Source organism: Dipodomys ordii, unplaced genomic scaffold (assembly GCF_000151885.1).
Source record: "Dipodomys ordii isolate 6190 unplaced genomic scaffold, Dord_2.0 Scaffold25, whole genome shotgun sequence".
Taxonomy (NCBI): Eukaryota; Metazoa; Chordata; class Mammalia; order Rodentia; family Heteromyidae; genus Dipodomys; species Dipodomys ordii.
The window spans coordinates 20,149,622-20,155,956 of NW_012267241.1; the positions used below are offsets into that span (position 1 = coordinate 20,149,622).

Here is a 6,335-nt window from a genome sequence, read left to right on the forward strand (position 1 = left end):
TGGAGTTGGGAAAGATGGGAGAGAATCATTGAAGGGATGATATTGCTCAAGATGCATTGTACTTATAATGCGACCTACAAAATCTTAACCTCCTTGTACAACTACTTAATAATAAAAAATGTTTAAGAAGTACATGGAATAAAGAATTTCAGAAATATTAAATATTGTATCATTTATACCAATATACCGTATGTAGATACTTGGTATAGCTTTATAAGTATAGGTAATATACAGATAATCATCCATGAATAAAAGTGTCTTCAAGATCTAGAGCCCAAGGCTGGGAAGGTGGCTCAGTGGTAGAGCCCTTGCCTTGCTTGCATGAGACCCTGGGTTCGATTCCTCAGCACCACATAAGCAAAAAAAGCTCCAAGTGGCGCTGTGGCTCAAGTGGTAGCGTGCTAGCCTTGAGCTGAAGAGCTGAGTGACAATGCCCAGGCCCAGAGTTCAAGCCCCATGACTAACAACAACAAAAAGATCTAAACCCTGGGTGACTGGCAGGGGAAATGGCTACTTTGGGGATAAGTGGTACGGGTGTCAGCGGCAGCACGCAGGAAGCATTTATGACCTTCTACAGTGAAGTGAAACAAATAGATTCCGTTCCGTTCTGACACCTAAAAAAGCAGATTGAAAGGTTGACCCGGCCTGGCTCATCTTAGTTCAGTTTGAACCCACTTGAGGTTCTTCAGATTGATCCTGAAGTGACAGCTGGAAAAATAAAAGAGAGGTTTTGGCATTTATCCATCTTGGTGCATCCTTACAAAAATCAAGATGATGCTGACAGAGCACAAAAGACTTTTGAAGCTGTAGACAAAGCTTACAAGTTGCTACTGCAACAAAAATAGAGGGCCCTGGATATGATTCAGGCAAGAAAAGAATACCTGGAACACACTGTGAAACAGTAAGGGGGAAAAAACAATTAAAGAAGGAGGGAAACTCTACAAATGTGGAGGAGGATCCTGAGCTGTTCAAACAAGCAGTATACAAACAGACAGGGAAACTCTTTGCTGAGCTGGAAATTAAAAGGAAAGAGAGAGAAGCCAAAGAGATGCATGAAAGGAAACAAACGAAAAGGGAAGAGGAAATTGAAGCTTAGAAAAAGCCACAGGAAGCCGGGCACTGGTGGCTCACGCCTATAATCCTAGCTGCTCAGGAGGCTGAGATCTGAGGATCACAGTTCAAAGCCAGCCCAGGCAGGAAAGTCCATGAGACTCTTATCTCTAGTAAACCACCAGAAAACTAGAAGAGGCGCTAGGGCTCAAGCGGTAGAGAGCTAGCTTTGAGCTGAAGAGCTGAGGGACAGCGCCCAAGCCCAGAGTTCAAACCCCACAATCGACCCAAAAAAAAAAGAAAAAGCCACACAAAAAAGGGAATGGAAAACAAACTTTGAGGAAAGTCAAGAGGGTCGGACAGACTGCTGGAGAAACTTCCAAGCAAATACAAAGGGGAGGAAAGAGAAGAAAAATTGCACCTTCCTGAGACTACTAAAGGTGAAAATGGATCAGAGCAAATGACCACCAGGCCTTGCCCTGCCCCAGTGTTTCCTTTCCGCTTTGAAGAATTCATTCCCCATCTCCCCACCTTAGAGGAGCATAAACTTCTTAATCCATTTTGTTTTCAATACAATTTATTACTGATCAGAGTCATTCTTTTGTACATTAAAATGAGGGTTGGTTTTAACACCTTTCCACCCTCCTCCCTCCCCCTCTGAGCACGTGGGACGGGGAAGTGCCACCACTCGCACTGCCTTTTCCTCCATGGCCTGGAACCAAATATCTTGTACTTCACCCAGCTGTATGGCTAGAAAATTCATTTATAGTTTCTGGAGATCATCCAATTAAACACACTGCTTACAGTGGTATTGCTGTCACTTCAAAGCCACCTTGGGGGGGGAGGGTCCTTGCTTTATGGGTACCACAGGACAGGAAGGGCAGGCCCTTAGTGGACACCAGAAGCCTTGTGAGGTCGGCATGCCCTCTTCTGTCTGACTGACTGGTCACTGTGGCATGAGGCTGTGAGCCCCCTGAAGCCGTTCTATTTCCAAAGAACTAGCTGTCTTCCAGCCAGAACCATTGTGCCCTCACTTGCCTCCACTAGTGGTGATATTCTTTATGTATAATACATTTTTAGGGGCTGGGAAGGTGGCTCAGTGGTAGAGCGCTTGCCTTGCATGCCTGAGGCCCTGGGTTCGATTCCTCAGGACCACATAAGCAAAAGGAAAAAAAGCCGGAAGTGGCGCTATGGCTCAAGTGGTAGAGTGCTAACCTTGAGCTGAAGAGCTGAGGGACAGTGCCCAGGCCCAGACTCCCCCCCCCAAAAAAATACATTTTTATACTACCTTCCAAAAAAAGATCTAGAGCCCCCTGTAGTATAATGGGTTTACAACCTTTATTCAAATGGAGCCATCACTCTCTCCCAACTAGTCCAGTTCCTGGTTATCACCCAGCCAAAGGAGCCAAAGGCCTTCCCTCTGCTAGATTCAGGAGAAGGGAGCCCAGAGAATGCAGCCTCTTCTTTACAAGCTGTGAAGCCTGCAACACTTTCACAGAGTGCACGGTCCATTTGGTGATAACTGATCTCCAGGGACGGGGAAAGAGAAGCTGTTTGACTTAAGCAAGTGGAGGTGTTTGTCCTGATTTCCTGCTCTCACTGTACTCTCATCTAGTCCAGAAAATGCAGCCTGATAAGTCACCGGAGACCAATGGTCATTGGTGTTGTTAAGTCAGAACTGGCATATAGGAATACACACACTCTAGGAAATACCCTACTGGCCTGTCTCAGCATCATGGCAATTCCTAAATGGAGCATTGCTCAGAGAACTGAGTTGCCAGCCTCTAGCAAAGTCCAAAATTTTGCTCATGATATTTGATCTCAGGTCTCAGCCTCACCCAGAACCAAGGTCAGAGAGCCACAAGTCTAGAAATCTGGAGCGGAGTACCAAGGCCTCACATTTGTTATTCTAGCTATGGAGGAATTGACGCTTATCTCCAATTAACCCAAAGAAGGAGGAGGAGGAGGAGAGGGAGAGGAAGGGAAAAGAGAGCAAGACCAAAAAAGGAGGAGGAGGAGGAGAGGGGGAGGAAGGGAAAAGAGAGCAAGACCAAAAAAGGAGGAGGAGGAGGAGAGGGAGAGGAAGGGAAAAGAGAACAAGAAGGGGAAGAGGGAGAAGGGAGAAGCAGCAGCAGTTGGAAGTGGAGCTGTAGTTGAAGTGGTGTTAAAAAAAAGTCTCAAGCAAAAAAAAAAACTGAGCTTAACCCCTAGTACCAGAACCAAAACAAACAACAACCAAAAATAAATAGCTAAACCTTAAGATGAATAAGAAGTGACAAACGCTCTAAATAGTACAAAGTATGATAAATAAAATGATATGCTTGTAATCATTAAATGGTTCATTGATGAGAATAGAAAGTCGTCTAGAACTAAACTCAAACCCAAACTTACTGATATTTGTATATATGTGTGTGCTTATATTAAAAAAGACGCACGGGGGGCTGGGAAGGTGGTTCAGTGGTAGAGCACTGCTTTGCATGCATGAGGCCCTGGGTTCGATTCCTCAGCACCACATAAGCAAAATGAAAAAAGCTGGAAGTGGCGCTGTGGCTCAAGTGGTAGAGCGCTAGCCTTGAGCTGAAGAGCTGAGGGACAGTGACCGGACCCAAAAAAAAAAAAAAGACACACGGGAGAATTGATACACCTTTCATTCTCATTTTGAACTAGTAGGAGGGAAATACCTTACTAAGGGAATAATGCTGCAACAACTGGGTCACCATTTGTAAACAAATAAAAAATAAAAACTTGCAGCATTGAATATGCATACAACATGCTGTAACAATGAACGATAAAAATTCCGTGTAGGAAAAAAATACAAACCACAGAAAAGAAGGAAGGAAGGGAGGGAGGGAGAGAGAGAAAGAGGAGGAAGATAGAAAAGAAAGAAAAAGTGAGGAAAAAGAAAGGAAGGAAGGAAGGGAGGGAGGGAGGGAGGGAGGGAGGGAGGGAGGGATAGGCTATGAATATGGCCTCGTGGTAGAGTGCTTGCCTTGCATGCATGAAGCCCTGGGTTGGATTTCTCAGTACCACATAAACAGAAAAAGCTAGAAATGGTGCTGTGGCCCAAGTGGTAGAGTGCTAGCCTTGAGCACAGAAAGGGTCAGGGACAGAGCCCAGACCCTGAGTTCAAGCCCCAGGACTGGCAAAGTAACTATACAATAAAAATAATCTTAGCTACTTGTCTTCTTCAAATGTGCTTTTTTAATCTTAATGAAGAGAAATCATGGCAAATTTTAATTCCTTTTTGATTATAGTAGATAGGAGAAAATATTCTGCCAAGTTATTTGTTGGTTTGCTTACTTTTCTAAAAAATTGAGAGTTTTGTAATTTTATTATTATCATGGTTTGGTGGTGCTGGGGAGCTAACCCAAGGCCTTACACATGCTAGGCAAGCACTCCACCACTGAGCTACATTCCCAGCCCCACTTTCTGTAATGCTTTTAATGTTGACAGTAAGAATTTAAAAACTGAACAGGGCACTGGTGGCTCACGCCTGTAATTTTAGCTACTCAGGAGGCTGAGATGTGAGGATCGTGATTCAAAACCAACCTGGGCAGAAAGTCCATGAGACTCTGATTACCAATAAAACCACCAGAAAACCGGAAGTGGCACTGTGGCTCAAGTAGTAGAACACTCGCCTTGAGCTGAAGAGCTGAAGAATGGTGCAGCCCCACTACTAACAACAACAACAAAAAAGATACAGGTGGACCCATAGCAACAATGAAATGTACAAGTTGTTAAGTCGAAAACGAACTTTACAACTTTGGTGGGAGGGGGAGCAGGATTGGGTGGAGAGGCAGGAGGGGGGGGGATGGGAAGGGATGGGAAGGGGAAACAAAGGAGGAGGCTACAATGCTTGATAAGAAATCTACTCATGGGCTGGGAAGGTGGCTCAGTGGTAGAGCACATGCCTTATATGCCTGAGGCACTGGGTTCAATTCCTCAGCTCCACATAAGCAAAAAGAAAAAAGCCGGAAGTGGCGCTGTGGCTCAAATGGTAGAGTGCTATCCTTGAGCTGAAGAGCTGAGGGACAACGCCCAGGCCCAGAGTTCAGGCCCCATGATCGGAACCAAAAAAAAAGAAATGTACTCATTATCTTGCCCATGTAATTGTAACCCCTCTGTACAGTATTTTCACAATAAAAAATAAACTGATTTACACTATTTTTAGATTTCTCTTTCATTTTATTGTAGAGATATAGATGATTTAAATAGCCTATCTTATTAAAGCTTAATATTTTCTATTATACCTTAATTTATATTACGATATCTAATTTTAAATAAAACTTTTATACATTTAAAAAGTAATCTTGGGCCCGGGAATGTGGCTTAGTGGTAGAGTGCTTGCCCAGCACACATGAAGCCCTGGGTTCAATTCCTCAGTACCACATAAACAGAAAAAGCCTGAAGTGGCACTGTGGCTCAAGTAGTTCAAAGACAGAGCCCAGGCCCTGAGTTCAAGCTCCAGAATTGGCAAATATTAATAATAATAATAATAGGAGGAGGAGGAGGCACCAATGCTGGATAAGAAATGTACTCATAAGCCTGGCGCCGGTGGCTCACGCCTGTAATCCTAGCTATTCAGGAGGCTGAGATCTGAGGATCACGGTTCAAAGCCAGCCCAGGCAGGAAAGTCTGTGAGACTCTTATCTCCAATAAACCACTAGAAAACCAGAGGTGGCGCTGTAGCTCAAGCAGTAGAGTGCTTGCCTTGAACTGAAGAAAGCAGCCCAAGCCCAGAGTTCAAACCCCATGACCGACAAAAACAAAAGGAAATGTACTCATTACCTTGCTCATGTAACTGTAACCCCTTGGTACAGTATTTTTATGATAAAAAAACTTAATTAAAAAATATATCTTCTCTGTTTTTTACTTTTTTTGTGATCTAAGAATTAAAGAAATAAATGAAAAAAAAATAATAACCTTAGCAGTGGGGAAGGCCTTCATACATATTATACAAAACTCTGAAGCCATAAATAACTGATAGACTGAATTACCTTCAAAAAAGAAAAAAGAAAAGATTAGTGCTGAGAATGTGGTGTTCAGTAGTAGAGTTGTGAGGTGCTGAGTTCAATCTTCAGGATGAAGGAAGGAAGGAGGGAGGGAGGGAGGAAGGGAGGGAGGGAGGCAGGGAGGGAGGGAGGGAGGCAGGCAGGGAGGCAGGGAGGGAGGGAGAGAGGGAGAGAAAGGAGGAAGGAAGATAAAGAGAAAAAGAAAAACATTTTTTAAGAAAGAGAAGCAGGCCGGGCGTTGGTGGCTCATGCCTGTAATCCTAGCTACTCAGG

The 6,335-nt window shown here is 44.0% G+C and overlaps 1 pseudogene; it reads left to right on the top strand.

The window, feature by feature from the left end:
• The first annotated feature begins 506 nt into the window (after window positions 1-506).
• Window positions 507-1,514, top strand: LOC105984593 (annotated as a pseudogene).
• Window positions 1,515-6,335: the final 4,821 nt, after the last annotated feature.